Below are 16,210 nucleotides of genomic sequence, written 5' to 3'. Positions count from 1 at the left end.
AAGCTTCAGAGGTCTCTTTTGTTCCAAAAAAAATCATCAAAAAGTTTCAGCTCATTTGGAGAACTTTCATTTCTGCATAAAAAATAACACCACGATAGTTCTGCTGAAAACAGAGTCAGTCCGGGTTAGTTCCATGCAAATCATACCAAAACCATATAAAATTGTTGTAAACATAGCATGAATACTTCATAAATTATAGATACATTGGAGACGTAGCAGACATCATGCGGGAGGCAAAACTGCTCACAAGGTATTGCAATCTGGGTTTTATTTGCCTACTCTCTTCAAGGATGCTCATAAGTTTGTCTTATCTTGTGATGAATGTCAAAGAATAGGTAATATCGGTAAGCATCAAGAAATGCATATAAATTAATCACTTGTTGTTGAACCATTTGATGTTTGGGAATTTGATTCCATGGGACCTTTTCCTTCCTCTAATGGGTATACTCATATTTTGGTTGCTGTTGATTATGTTACTAAGTGGGTAGAAGCTATTCCAACTAGTAGTGCTGATTACAACACCTCTATTAAAATGCTTAAAGAAGTTATTTTCCCAAGGTTTGGAGTCCCTGGATATTTAATGACTGATGGTGGTTCACACTTTATTCATGGTGCTTTCCGTAAAATGCTTGGCAAGTATGATGTTAACCATAGAATTGCATCACCCAATCATCCTCAGACTAGTGGTCAAGTTGAACTTAGCAATAGAGAAATAAAATTAATTTTACAAAAGACTGTCAATAGGTCCCGGAAGAATTGGTCTAAGAAATTAGATGATGCACTTTGGGCTTATAGAACATCATATAAAAATCCTATGGGTATGTCTCCTTATAAAATGGTTTATGGAAAAGCTTGTCATCCGCCTCTTGAGTTAGAACATAAAGCTTATTGGGCAATTAAAGAACTCAACTATGATTTCAAACTTGCTGGTGAGAAGAGGTTATTTGATATTAGCTCATTAGATGAATGGAGAACCCAAGCTTATGAAAACGCCAAATTATTTAAAGAAAAAGTTAAAAGATGACATGATAAAAGAATCCAAAAGCATGAGTTCAAGGTTGGAGAATATGTTCTTTTGTACAACTCTCATTTCAGATTCTTTGCAGGAAAACTCCTCTCCAAATGGGAAGGACCCTATGTTATTGAGGAGGTTTATCGATCTGGAGCTATCAAAATAAATAATGCTGAAGGTATTAACCCAAAGGTTGTTAATGGGAAACGAATAAAACATTATATCTCAGGTACGTCCATTAATGTTGGAAGCAATATTATCCAAACTATGACATCGGAAGAACACATAAAGGAAACCTTCCGGAACACTCCAGAATCGTGAAAAAAGGAGGTACGTGATACGGTAAGTAAACAGACTCCGAAAAATCCGCAATTTTTTTTCTGTTTTCGAATATTTGAAAAATTAGGAAAATACGAAACAACGAGGAAGGCACCCCTGGTGGGCACAAGACACCAGGGCGCGCCAGGCGCGCCGAGGTGGGTTGTGCCCTCCTCGGGTACCTTTCGGACTCCGTTTTTCTTCTTCTTGCTTGTTTCCCAAGATAAAAAAATTCTTTATATACCCCCCAAACCTATTGACCTCCGTATCATGGAGAAATATCCTGTTTTCTTTTCCTCGTTGTTTTCTGCCAGATGTGAAAATTTGCCGTCTCAAGATTCCGAGGAGGATTGTCCAAATTAAGTATCGGCCTCTAGACAATAATATCTTCAAGAATACCTATCCCTATATGTGGTACACTGATGAGGAAGATGAAGATGAACCAGTCCCTCCTTGTTTCAAGAATGAAAGCATGGAGGCGTTGTGCAGGAGGATAATAAAGCTCGAGATGGAAAATGATGAGTTGAGGATAGATAACTCTATCCTCTGGTGTAAGTTGGAGGAAAAGAAAGACAAACCCACTACATCATCACCATCACCTCCTTCTTCATCACCAAAAGAAATTAAGTATCAGGTATGGTGTCGGTGGGAAATGACACCTATGGGGTCACTGGGATCCCTTTTACGGTTGGCGGGCACGGGGTTGTGCAAAGAGCGGGTCTGGCGGTCAGCATAAGGATCGTTTACCCAGGTTTGGGCCGCAGAGACGCGTAATACCCTAGTCCTGCTTTGATGTATATTTGAGTGTTCTTGAGTTCTTGAACTAGCTACGGTGTCTTTCTAGTTCCAAAGATCCAAATCCCCCTCCAGTACGCCTCGGGCCTCCTTTTATAGATAAAAGGGGTCACCACAGTGGCACACAGGAGGTGGAAAGGTGCATCGCGGCTGAGTCTATCCTCTGGCACCATTGGACAAACACATTTAATGCGCTGCCGACGTGCCCCTCTTGCTTTATCGGGGACGGCAAGGAAGCTCGTCCCAGCTGTCGCCGCCTCGCCTGGTTCTGACGCGCGTCCGAGCTGACGAGGCATTGTAGCGCCATGTTGGCTGGCTGCTGGGCTGGCGTGATGGTGGAGCCTTCACGAAGATCTGCATGCCACCACGCAGGTGCTTGCTAAGTCGGTGTGTAGGCCGCACGCTGCCACGCGGACGCCTGCCCAACTGGTTGAGCTAGCAGCTGCATGGGAGCGGCGATGGAGTCTTGGCGGACGTGGGCCTGGCTGCGGCCCCGCAGATGTCCTTGGCAAGGGTCTTGCTGGGGGCCCGGCAAGGTTCTTGCCGTGGCACCACGGTCGTCCCCGGCAAGATGGATTTCCTTCGCAAGGATCTCGCCAAGGATCGTCGTCTTCTGGTTCTCATCTGATCTTGTGTATTTATGATCTCCACAAATATCTGCATGCCACCATGGAGGTGCCTCCTGAGCCTTGGTTTTGATGTGGCTGATTGCGTCGGAAACCCTTGGGCTCAAGGGCGGCGCGCTCTGCTGGCGTCAGGCAAGTTGCCCCGGCAAGGATCTTGCCGGGCTGCGGAGGCCGCCCTGGCAAGAGTCTTGCCAGGGGAGTCCACCTCGCCCTCTTGCTCTCTTCGCGCCCCTGGTCTTGGCGTTGCTCTGGCTATCTTGCGCTTCGGCATCCCTCCTCTGCCCTGCTCAGTGCGGCCGTGGGCGCGGCTCTGACTGCCCGTGCACAAGTAAAGGGGTGCAAAAGGGGAGCCCCTACTTTTGTACACTGACAGGAGCCCCCGGGCATGGGCCACACATAAGCGCGACGCGTTGTTGGGCTAGGCCCAGAACGATGCGCGGGCAGGCGGGCGGATTTTTACTGCAGTAACTTTTCCGTTTGCTGCGCTTCCCCACGACCCGCGTTAAATGCGCAACATAGAGGGTCATGCGTGATGTGGGGGTCATGCGTGGGGCGGTTTCCGCACGCATGTGTTACATCGCAGTAGATGGTAAAGAGGCGGCTCGTGCCTTCCCCGTAAAAAGGAATAACCGCAGGCCCGCTGCTCATTTACCCTCTGTGCCTTCTCCAATCTCGGAACCGCCATCCCCTCCTTCCTCCTTAAGCTCTTGCTCTCGCTCACCGCCGCCGCGTCTTCGATGTCCTTCCTCCTTCACCTCTCGCAACCGCCATGTCACCCAAAACCAGCAAAGGCAAAGGAGTGGCCAAGGACGCCCGGGGGGGAGAGCCGCCGGAGAGTGAGTCGGGCGCGCGGCGGACGTAGCTCGCCTACTTTCCCTCGACGATCGATGCAATCCACCTCCGGGGTAACTTCTAGCCCCTGTGGGGGTGCAAGACGGGGGGAGAGACGACGGGGCATCCGACCACACGCATCATCCCCACTGATTTTGCCAAGGCCGACCCGAATCGGTACCCATTCTTCGTCGACTACTTTTCCTACGGCCTCTATCTTTTCTGGCGCCGTTTCCAGGAAGGTGAGTGCTTGAAGGTATATCTTTAGATCTTGCAATCGAATCTTTTAGTTTCTTGTTTTATCACTAGTTTAGTTTATAAAATAAAACTACAAAAAATGGAATTGAGTTTGCCTCATACGCTTCATCTTTTTAATATCTTTCGTGAGAACGATGGAAAGGAAAATTGTGCTCAAGTGCTAGAAGAAGAAGTCTATAGAATGTTTGGTACTAAATCTTCGAATGATGAGCATGATTGCAATGTTACTAGTATGAACTCTTTGAATATCCATAGTACTAATGATGATTGCACTAGTTATGATGAAAATATCTCTTATAAGCATGTCGATTTTTGTGGAGTGCATAGAGTTTGCAAGTACATACCAAATAGGGAAGATAGATTTTGCAAGAGGCCTAAGTATTTGGAAACTAAATGGTTGCAAGAGAGGCTAGATGTTAGTGCTGAAAATTTAAAATATATTAGCCATACTTGTGAACTTTGCAATGAACATGGTCATTTAAATATCAAATGCAAATTGTTTCATGATCGAATCGTGTCCAAAAATTGTGATGACTTGATTTCCCTTGCACATCATAATGAACTTAGTTTGCTTTTGGGTTATGAAGAAATGAAACGTCAAAATAAGCATATTCCAGAATATAACCTTGAGAAATTCCTCGATATTGATCTAGAAGAAATTTATATGTATTGTGCGGTGAATTGCATTGAAAATCCTTATATTGCCAATTAAATAAATAAAAGAAAAGAAATAGAAGATGAATATAATACTAACGAAAGGGAATAGACTTCCCAATATTCTCCTATTACTTCTTATGATGAATCAGGTAACGAGGAGGAGCCTTCTATTCAACCAATCTCATTAATAAGGAGCTCCAAAAAGAGGATTGAACTCACACATGATGTGAAGAAGAAAAAGAAAAGACGGAGAAGTAAAGGTAGAAAGGTATCTCTCCCAAATGATGTTGCTCCTATTTCTCATTGTGATGATGAAAATTGCTATACTATTGGTGCTATCCATACTATTAATGATGAGAGTGATTATGCTTATGATATGAAAAGGCCCAAGCTTGGGGATGCTATGTTTAATGAAGATGATATTTTTAGTCTCCCAAGTTTTGATATGCACATTTATAATGATAATAGCATGCCTCCTACTTATGATGATTATATTGATGAAAGTGGGTTTGGAAGAGTGTCAACTTTAGGAAGTAATGATCCCACTATTTTGGAGGATGTTGAATCTTATTATGATAATTATGAAAGTGTATTTGGAGAGGTCATGACTTTATTTAGTAATGATTCCACTATCCTGGAAGAGGTTTCAATTGATTATGATGAGAACAAATTGCTACGTATGATGATTATCGTGATGATACTTATGCTATAAAAAGTAGAGATGATTATATTTATAAAATTTGTCATGATTATGATTACCCTTTTTCTGAACATTACTCCTTTAATATGGAAACAATTTATAGTATTCGAGTGTAACGCCCCGAGACCGATGTGCCAGGTGTCGTGTAGTTATTCGATGTTGTTGCGTGTCATTGCTTGCGTGTCATGCATTGCATATCATGTCATCATGTGCATTTCATTTGCATACGTGTTCATCTCATGCATTCGAGCATTTTCCCCGTTGTCCGTTTTGCATTCCGGCGCTTCGTTCTCCTCCGGTGGTCATTTCCAGCTTTCTTTCGTGTGTGGGGATTAAACATTTCCGGATTGGACCGAGACTTGCCAAGCGGCCTTGGTTTACTACCAGTAGACCTCCTGTCAAGTTTCGTACCATTTGGACTTCGTTTGATACTCCTACGGTTAACCGAGGGACCGAAAAGGCCTTGTGTGTGTTGCAGCCCAACACCCCTCCAATTTGACCCAAAACCCACCTAAGCCTTCTCCATCATTTAGATCGTTCGATCACGATCGTGTGGCCAAAAACCGCACCTCATTTGGACTCTCCTAGCTCCTCCTATGCCTATATATAGGCCTCTCCCCGAAAATCCGGATCCCCCTCGTCTGAAACCCTAAAAATCATCTCCGCGCCGGCCGGACACGTCCGCCCTGGCCGGACACATCGCCGCCGCCCACTCCGCTCCTGCCACGTCAACGCCGCCACCCGCGTGCCGCCGCGGCCCGGAGGGCCCAGATCCGGCCCCCGCGGCCCAGATCCGGGCGTCGCACGCCTCGCCGCCGGCTTGCTGCTTCCCCGCCGCCCGTGCCTCCTCGCCGCCGCCGCCTTCGTTCGCCGCGCCGCCGCCTGCCTCCCTCGCCGGCGGGCGCCGCCACCTCGCCGCCGCGGTCAGCTGCTCCGCCACCGCGCCGGCCGAGCCCCGCCGCCCGCGCCTCCGCCGCCCGGCCACGCCGGCCGCCTCCGCCGCCCTGCCCTACCTCGACTCCGGCCGGCCTCCTCCTCTCCAGCGAGTTCTCCGGCGTCTATAGTAACTCCAGCGTGCCTCGATCCGCGTGCTGCATCTGGATTTGAGGAGACTCTCGGTTGACTTTTGTTCCTAACCCTAGTCCAAGTGCTCCTGTTCATTGCATCGTAACTTTGCATCCGTAACTCCGCTTTTGGCATATAGCATATCAAAATGTTCATCTCAGAGAGTACATCATTTCATTCCATTGTATCATTTTCATTTGAGTTCATCTTGATGCCCGAAATGCTGTTAGAAGAGGGCTACTTGAGATACTTGTCAGATCTGCTGCTCCATTTAGCTTTTTGTCATTTTTGCCATGATTATTGTGTGCATGATATGCCCCTGAGTTCCACATATATTTTGTTAAGGGTTTTGTCATCTTTCCAGAGGTGCAACCCACGTATTTTTGTGATGTGTGTGGTGACTAGCACAAGCTTGCAAAGTGGTGCACTTGGTAATTCTGATTTCAGGGACTTAGCATTTCCACAAAGTCCTTGAGCTGTTTATCTCATATGGCCATATGTTCATGTTGTTTCCTAGTGATCCGTGCCTCGTTTGAGGATGATCATTAAGGATGTTTTGTTAATATTGTAGTGCTCTATCCATCCATGTCTTTGTTTGCAATTATGGAGCACCCTAGCTTGAGTCAATCGAGCTCTACTTTTGCTACTTCGTGAATCTGGGCAGATTGTCAACTTGTTTGCAATTTTGCCAATGATGTTGTAGTTGATCCGTGCATGCTATGCTATTGTTCTTGCCGTGTCTAGCTTGCATTTTGTGTATTCTTGATGGGTGTATGCTTATCTTGTCATGACTTGCACCGTAGTGAGTGCATCGAGCTTGTAAACATGCCTACTTAAGTTATGTTTCAGCATGTGCCAGTTTTCACTAAGTCTGAGAACTGATTATGTTTTTGCTATGTTCACATGCTTGCAATTGTATTTTCTGATCCCTTTTGGCTCAAGGTCACTAAGGGACTTTTGTTAAGCTCTTTGAGTAGCTCCATGCCATGCTTTACTTTGCCATGTTCAGGTCCTGTAGCATGTAGTTTTGTTGCTCCGAAGTGTGCTACCTGATCTGAAATTCCAGACAAGTGTTAATTTCACTAAGTCTGAAATCTGTTTGCCATATGCATTTTTGCCATGCTTGTTTGAACCTGTTAATGGATGAATTGGCCGTAGCTTAGTGCTAGACTTTTGTTAAGCATCATGAATGCATCCCTGCCACGCATTTTTATGCCATGTTTGGGTGATGTAGCATGTTCATCTTGTTGCATTTAGATGGCTACTTGCTGTAAATCGCAGACCGGTGTCATATTTGAAACGCTTGCCATATCCAAACCGTAACACCGATTCTGGCGTTCTTTATATCGTTTTCAAGAGATTTCATATCATCTTTCCAGTGGAACACTTGGATTGCCAAGTTGAGGCCATGTTCATGAATTCCTTGTCAAATCTTGCATATGCATCCCGCATCGCATCCCGCATAGCATATCATCTTTGCATCATCTTGTTTGATCCTTGCACGTGGTTGATTGTGTCCTTGTTGCTTGTTTGTCTTGTTTGGGTAGAGCTGGGAGACGAGTTCGCTAACGAGGAGCCCGTTGAGTTTGCTTTCGAGGATCCAGTCAACTCTGACAACTTTGCAAGGAAGATGATCATACCCTCGAAATCACTACTATCTTTGCTATGCTAGATTGCTCGCTCTTTTGCTATGCCAATGCTACGATGCCTACCACTTGCTTTCAAGCCTCCCAATATTGCCATGTCAAACCTCTAACCCACCATGTTCCTAGCAAACCATTGATTGGCTATGTGACCGCTTTGCTCAGCCCCTCTTATAGCGTTGCTAGTTGCAGGTGAAGATTGGAGGCCGTTCCTTGTTGGAACTTTTATTTACTTGTTGGGATATCATTATATTGCCATGTTATCTTAATGCATCTATATACTTGGTAAAGGGTGGAAGGCTCGGCCTCTCGCCTAGTGTTTTGTTCCACTCTTGCCGCCCTAGTTTCCGTCATATCGGTGTTATGTTCCCGGATTTTGCGTTCCTTACGCGGTTGGGTTATAATGGGAACCCCTTGATAGTTCGCCTTGATTAAAGCTTTCCAGCAATGCCCAACCTTGGTTTTACCATTTGCCACCTAGCCTCGTTTTTTCCCTTGGGTTTCCGGAGCCCGAGGGTCATCTTATTTTAACCCCCCCCCCCCGGGTCAGTGCTCCTCTGAGTGTTGGTCCAACTCGTCAGCCGCCGGTGGCTACCAGGGGTAACTCTGGGCTGGCCTACCAGAAGTTTAGACAATCTGAGTGTGCCCCGAGAAAGAGATATGTGCAGCTCCTATCGGGATTTGTCGGCACATTCGGGCGGTGTTGCTGGTCTTGTTTTAACCTGTCGAAGTGTCTTGAAGAACCGAGATACCGAGTTTGATCGGAACGTCTTGGGAGGAGGTCTATTCCTTCGTTGACCGTGAGAGCTTGTCATGGGCTAAGTTGGGACTCCCCTGCAGGGATTTGAACTTTTGAAAGCCATGCCCACGGTTATGGGCAGATGGGAATTTGTTAATGTCCGGTTGTAGATAACTTGAACCTTAACTTAATTAAAATGAATCAACAGTGTGAGTTACCGTGATGGTCCCTTCTCGACGGAGTCCGGGAAGTGAACACGGTGTTGGAGTAATGCTTGCGCAGGTTGTTCTCTAGTTTCTCGCTCGCGCTTTGCCTCCTCTTCTCGCTCTCTTTTGCGAACAGGATAGCCACCATATTTGCTAGTCGCTTGCTGCAGCTCCACATATTTACCTTGCCTTACCTATTAGCTTAAATAGTCTTGATCGCAAGGGTGCGAGATTGCTGAGTCCCTGTGGCTCACAGATTACTATTACACCATATGCAGGGCCCGATGATTCCGCTCCAGGAGACGCGTTTGAACTCAAGTGGGAGTTCGACGAAGACTCTCAACATTACTATGTTTCCTTTCCTGATGATCAGTAGTGGTGCCCAGTTGGGGGTGATCGGGACCGTGTCGCATGTTGGGTTATCTTTTATTTTGGCGCCGTAGTCGGGCCATGAGTGTTTGGATGATGTAATGTTATTTATGTACTTGATTGACGTGGCGAGTGTAAGCCAACTATGTTATCTCCCCTTTTATTATCTATATTACATGGGATGTTGTGAAGATTGCCTAACTTGCGACATATGCCTTCAATGCGATTATGTCTCTAAGTCGTTCCTCGACACCTGGGAGCTATAGTCGCATCGAGGGTGTTATATCGAGTCTCTTATGATACTCCCACTATTCCGATTGAGAAGAATTTTGCTTATGTAGAGAGTAGTAAATTTTCTATGCTTGTAGATCATGAAAAGAATGCTTTAGGTGCTGGTTATATTGTTGAATTCATTCATGATGCTACTTAAAATTATTATGAGGGAGGAATATATGCTTGTAGGAATTGCAATAATATCAAGTTTCCTCTCTATGTGCTTAAAATTTTGAAGTTATGCTTGTTTTGCCTTCCTATGCTAGTTGATTATTTTTCCTATAAGTTGTTTGCTCAAAAAATCCCTATGAATAGGAAGTGGGTTGACTTAAATTTTCTAGTCATATTCTTCATGATGCTCTCTTTATGTTTCAATTCTTATCTTTTATGTGAGCATCATTGAAATCATCATGCCTAGCTAGGGGCGTTAAACGATAGCACTTGTTGGGAGGCAACCCAATTTTCTTTTAGCTCCTTGATTTTTGTTCCTGTTTAGTAACAAATTAGTCATCTATCCTCTGTTATGATTGTGTTTTTTATGTTTTAATTAGTGTTTGTGCCAACTAAAGCCTTTAGGATCTTCTTGGGTGATCTTGCTGTAAAAAAACAGAAAGTATGCGCTCACGAGAATAATTTTCATTTTTTACCAGAGAGCGATAAAATATCAATTCCACTTGCAGTAGGTTAATAAACAAATTTCCTAGGACTTCCTAATTTCTCAGTATTTTTGGAGTTACATAAGTATTCGGAACCTACAGATTACTACAGACTGTTATGTTTTTGACATATTCTGTTTTCTATGTGTTGTTTGCTTATTTTGAGGAATCTATGAGTAGTATCGGAGGGTATGAACCATAGAGAAGTTGGAATACAGTAGATATTACACCAATATGAATTTAAAATGAGTTCACAACAGTACCTAAGTGGTGATTTATTTTCTTATACTAACGGAACTTACGAGTTTTCTGTTAAGTTTTGTGTTGTGAAGTTTTCAAGTTTTGGGTAAAGATTCGATGGACTATGGAATAAGGAGTGGCAAGAGACTAAGCTTGGGGATGACCAAGGCACCCCAAGGTAATATTCAAGGACAACCAAGAGCCTAAGCTTGGGGATGCCCCGGATGGCATCCCCTCTTTCGTCTTTGTTCATTGGTAACTTTACTTGGAGCTATATTTTTATTCGCCACATGATATGTGTTTTGCTTGGAGCGTCATTTTATTTTGTTTTGTTTTGCTTGATGTTTGAATAAAATACCAAGATCTGAAATTATTAAATGTTAGAGAGTCTTCACATGGTTGCATAATTATTTGACTACTCATTGATCTTCACTTATATCTTTCGGAGTAGTTTGTTGTTGCTCTAGTGCTTCACTTACATCTTTTTAGAGCACGGTGGTGGTTTTGTTTTATGGAAATAAATGAACTCTCATGCGTCACTTATATTATTTTGAGAGTCCTAAACAGCATGGTAATTTGCTTTGGTTATGAATTTAGTCCTAATATGATGGGCATCCAAGAGGGATATAATAAAAACTTTCATATAAAGTGCATTGAATACTATGAGAAGTTTGATACTTGATGATTGTTTTGAGATATGAGGATGGTAATATTAGAGTCATGCTAGTGAGTAGTTGTGAATTTGAGAAATACTTGTGTTAAAGTTTGTGATTCCCGTAGCATGCATGTATGGTGAACCGTTATGTGATGAAGTCGGAGCATGATTTATTTATTGATTGTCTTCCTTATGAGTGGAGGTCGGGGACGAGCGATGGTCTTTTCCTACCAATCTATCCCCCTAGTAGCATGCGCGTAGTACTTTGTTTCAATAACTAATAGATTTTTGTAATAAGAATGTGAGTTCTTTATAACTAATGTTGAGTCCATGGATTATACGCACTCTCACCCTTCCACCATTGCTAGCCTCTCTAATACCACGCACCTTTCGTCGGTATCTTACACCCACCATATACCTTCCTCAAAACAGCCACCATACCTACCTATTATGGCATTTTCATAGCCATTCCGAGATATATTGCCATGCAACTTTCCATCGTTCCGTCTAATATGACACGCTCCATCATTGTCATATTGCTTTGCATGATCATGTAGTTGACATCGTATTTGTGGCAAAGCCACCGATCATAATTCTTTCATACATGTCACTCATGAGTCATTGCACATCCCGGTACACCGCCGGAGGCATTCATATAGAGTCATATCTTGTTCTAAGTATTGAGTTGTAATTCTTGAGTTGTAAGTAAATAAAAGTGTGATGATCATCATTATTAGAGCATTGTCCCAGTGAGGAAAGGATGATGGAGACTATGATTCCCCCACAAGTCGGGATGAGACTCCGGACGAAAAAAATAAAAAAAATAAAGGCCATAAAAAAGGAGAATGCCCAAAAAATGAGAGAAAAAGAGAGAAGGGACAATGCTACTATCCTTTTACCACACTTGTGCTTCAAAGTAGCACCATGATCTCCACAATAGAGAGTCTCCTATGTTGTCACTTTCATATACTAGTGGGAATATTTCATTATAGAACTTGGCTTGTATATTCCAATGATGGGCTTCCTCAAAATGCCCTAGGTCTTCATGAGCAAGCGAGTTGGATGCACACCCACTAGTTTCTTTTGTTAAGCTTTCATACACTTATAGCTCTAGTGCATCTGTTGCATGGCAATCCCTACTCAGTCACATTGATATCTAATGATGGGCATCTCCATAGCCCATTGATACGCCTAGTTGATGTGAGACTATCTTCTCCCTTTTTGTCTTCTCCACAACCACCATTCTATTCCACCTATAGTGCCATGTCCACGGCTCACGCTCATGTATTGCGTGAAGATTGAGAAAGTTTGAGAACATCAAAAGTATGAAACAATTGCTTGGCTTGTCATCGGGGTTGTGCATGATTTAAATATTTTGTGTGATGAAGATAGAGCATAGCCAGACTATATGATTTTGTAGGGATAACTTTCTTTGGCCATGTTATTTTGAGAAGACATAATTGCTTGGTTAGTATGCTTGAAGTATTATTATTTTTGTGACAATATTAAACTTTTGTCTAGAATCTTATGGATCTGAATATTCTTGCCACAATAAAGATAATTTCATGGATAAATATGTTAGGTAGCATTCGACATCAAAAATTCTGTTTTTATCATTTACCTACTCGAGGATGATGTAACATCCCAAATTTTCAATTTGGAATGTTATACATTAGGTCATCATAGCATATCATATTTTATTTTTCCTTTGGCCTGATCCAGAAATTCTACGCAACTCAAGGACCCACGGAGAGAGTTGGGGATTTCGTTATTTTCATATTTGAGTTTTTCTCAAATTTTGAAAATAGGATCATTGATTATCTTCAATTATTTCTATAATAAAATATGAGAGAGGGAATAAAATTAATTTCCCAAAATAAAGAAATATTGAAGGTTTAATAAAAAATCAAGTAAGATTTTATTTCGGATTTTCTCGCCATTTTATTTGGATTTAGGAAAAATTGCATGTTTTCAAAACTGCATTTTAGGGCCAAGAAAATGTTCATCCTGTTCTAAATATTTTATTTAGACGGTGAAATTTGTTTTGGCATTTTTAGATTTTTATTTATTTTTCTAGAATTTATTTTCTGTTCGGCGGAATTATTTTAAAAAAACCGCGAGACCCCGACTGGGCCAAGGCCCAGCCGAGCCGGGCCGGCCTCGCCAGCGCCACCGGACTCGGGGAGTCCGACCCCGAGCCGCCACCCCGCCACCCTCACATCGTCCCAGCCCCGCAGAGCCGCCGCCGCCGCCAGGAGCCGCCGCCGCCTCACGCCGCAGCCCCGCCACCCCGCGCTGTCCCGTCGCCCCGCCGGAGCCGAGCTGGAGGTATAGCCACCGCCGCCGTGGTCCGGTTTTTTTTAAAAAACCCGGTCCGGTTTTTTAGAAACCCTAGTTTCGTTTTTTTATATAAATCGGCTTTTCCGTTTTATTTGTTTAGCGAGCGTTCACTCGTTCATTCGTTTTAACGAACGCGTTCACCATTTAGTTTCAGATAACGAACATTCGTTCATTAATCTGTTCGTCGGTTTTTCTTCTTCTCCGATTTTCCGCGGTTATTTCTGATCCGATTTTCGTTTTAGTTTATCTTTTCGCTCGTTTATCGGAATCAGGCGATTCAAGCGCCTAGAGTTTCGTCTCAAAACCCTCTTTCTGTTTAACCAACTCAAACAAGTTTTTGCATCTATAAAATTTTACTTAGATCCAGATTAGTAAACGAAGTTTGTTTCTTTTGTTGTTTGACTTTCGTTGTTTCGTTCGAGTTGATTCTTTTTGCAAACCAGAGTTCTTAAGTTGAACTTTCTGGTTAGATCTCTTATTTGAGTTTTACCCGTGCATTAGATGAGTACTTATTGTATGCTTGTTTGTTTGCGATAGAGTACCCGGAGTGCGCTGCTTGCTACTTTGAATCTCTAGGTTTCGAGGATCATCAGCAAGGCAAGTAACACTTTGATCATACATCTTTACTACCCAGTTTTATTGCATTAGATCAATCCTCAAACAATTGCATGATTAGGATCTAATTAAATTGTGGGTTTTGGGAAGTAGATGAGGTAGTACCTATTACCTGTTTTATTATCAAACCCTTGGGAGTTACTTCTACGTTTGCTTATTGTGCCTTGCTATGCTAGTAGACATGGATTGGGTGAGTGTATCCATGATAGATGTGAGATTGATAAATTAATGGTTTATTTAAGGTGGCAACTTAAACACACATCTGGGTGGATTGAGGCACCTGGGTATTCCAGCGATTGCCTATTTTTCTTTATGGACCGCCACCCAGGCTCAAAGGGATCATGAGATTATTCATACTAGAAACTTCCGTGTGCAGCCACAAGCTACTATGGGCTCTAGCATAGTTGACTAAGTCGTGCGAACTCTTACAGTGGTAGACTAGCAGATGTAGGGGACGTAGGTTGGTACTGTCTACCCGATCGTAAGGTGCTAGCACTTCTGAAAGACTATGTCTCGGTCATCCATTTCTCAAGCATCATGCAGTGCGAGAATCCCAACGGAGGAGATCGAGTCTTGTGAGGAAAAGTGTGCAAACCTCTGCAGAGTGTATAAACTAATCATGGTTAGCCGTGTCCCTGGTTATGGACGTCTTGAGTATCTAGTACTTGGATTGTCATGTGAATCTCATCATGTTACTTTAATTAATATTGTTGGGTTTTAATGATGATACTTAATTGGGATTGAGAGGATGTCTATCTTCTCAATGTTTAACAACCACCATGATAGTTAAATAAAATTTATTCCTTTGCAGTAGGGAAAAATTGGCTTTATGCAAAAACTGTAACCATAGAGCTTTCCACCAGCCATATATGCATGTAGTATAGCTTTATTCTTTCATTACTCTCTATGTGCTACATTGCCAGCATATTCCATGTGCTGACCTGTTTTCGGGCTGCAACCTTCATGTTGCAGACTTTTCAGACGACGAGTAAGGTACCTTTAGGTCATGGTTCTATACTCAGTGATGCCGTTGGAGTTGATGGACTCACTTATCTTCCAAGCCTTCCGCTCTTATCGTTATTAGATGGCCTTAAGCCATATTTATTGTAATAAGTTCTCTTTTGAGACATTTGATGTAATAAGTGTGTGATTACTACTCTGTTATAAATCCTTCAACTACTGTGCGTGTCAACATTACTGCTCCAGGGATGACACTAAAGCACAGAGATCAGACTGTTTGAGGTCTGGTCGCTACAAGATGGTATCAGAGCACACGCTGACTGTAGGACACGAGCACTAAGCTAAAGGCCCTAGATCACTACTCACTCTTCTCATTTTTGACTCCTCATCTTTTCTACTCTTTTAGGATGGTGGATGCAAGGAACAAGTTCACGCAACCGGATGAAGATACACCCTTTGGACGTCACTTGAAGGAAGTCACTAGATACCTGAACATCGGAGTACCAAGCTTCACCGGGACCTACAATTCCACTTTACCTGAAGAGGAACACTGGATGATTCAAGTTCAAGTTCCAGGAAGGATGTTCATGCCCATCACTGAGCCCATAGAGTTTTCCTTTGATGCACCAACCTGGAGTCTAGGAAAGAGCATGGCAGCCCACATCACTATGGGGCGCATTGGAGAAGTTTACCACAAGGATCTCAAGGATACTATCTACTAGATTTGTGGGCGCCGAGATGAGCAATGGGAGATGATCAGCACCAGGAAGGATAGATCAATTGCAGCTTTCATCCAGGAGTTAAACCAGCACATTCGACGCCAGGAGAACCAGATGTGCGCAGGCATGATAGACCTGAAGAAGGCCATGACCAAGATCACGGAGCTGGAGGAAGAACTCAAGTCTACACGCGATGGATATGAGGAGGAAATAGCAACACTAGTAGAGAAGAATGATGATCTGAAGAAGAAGCTAAAGGTGTTCATGGGATTTCCCGCAACTGGAGGAGAAGATGAAGATTGCACTTGTCCAGAGAACTACATCATCATCGACGACACCGACTCGGACCCAGACGATAGCGATGATGACTATGTTGATGAAGCTGGAGCAGATATCATGGAGTCTTCATCGGAGCAGTTTTTCTAGTCGACCACCATAACAGTAGTAGTATTCTCCCATGTATCTAGTATAGCCCGAGCACTTTTGTAACGATAGATAGACCATTGTATGCCCTTGTTTGATTGAATGAAGTG

The sequence above is a fragment of the Triticum urartu genome, chromosome 6 (assembly GCF_003073215.2).
Source record: "Triticum urartu cultivar G1812 chromosome 6, Tu2.1, whole genome shotgun sequence".
Taxonomy (NCBI): domain Eukaryota; kingdom Viridiplantae; phylum Streptophyta; class Magnoliopsida; order Poales; family Poaceae; genus Triticum; species Triticum urartu.
Note: the sequence above shows the minus strand (reverse complement) of the source record.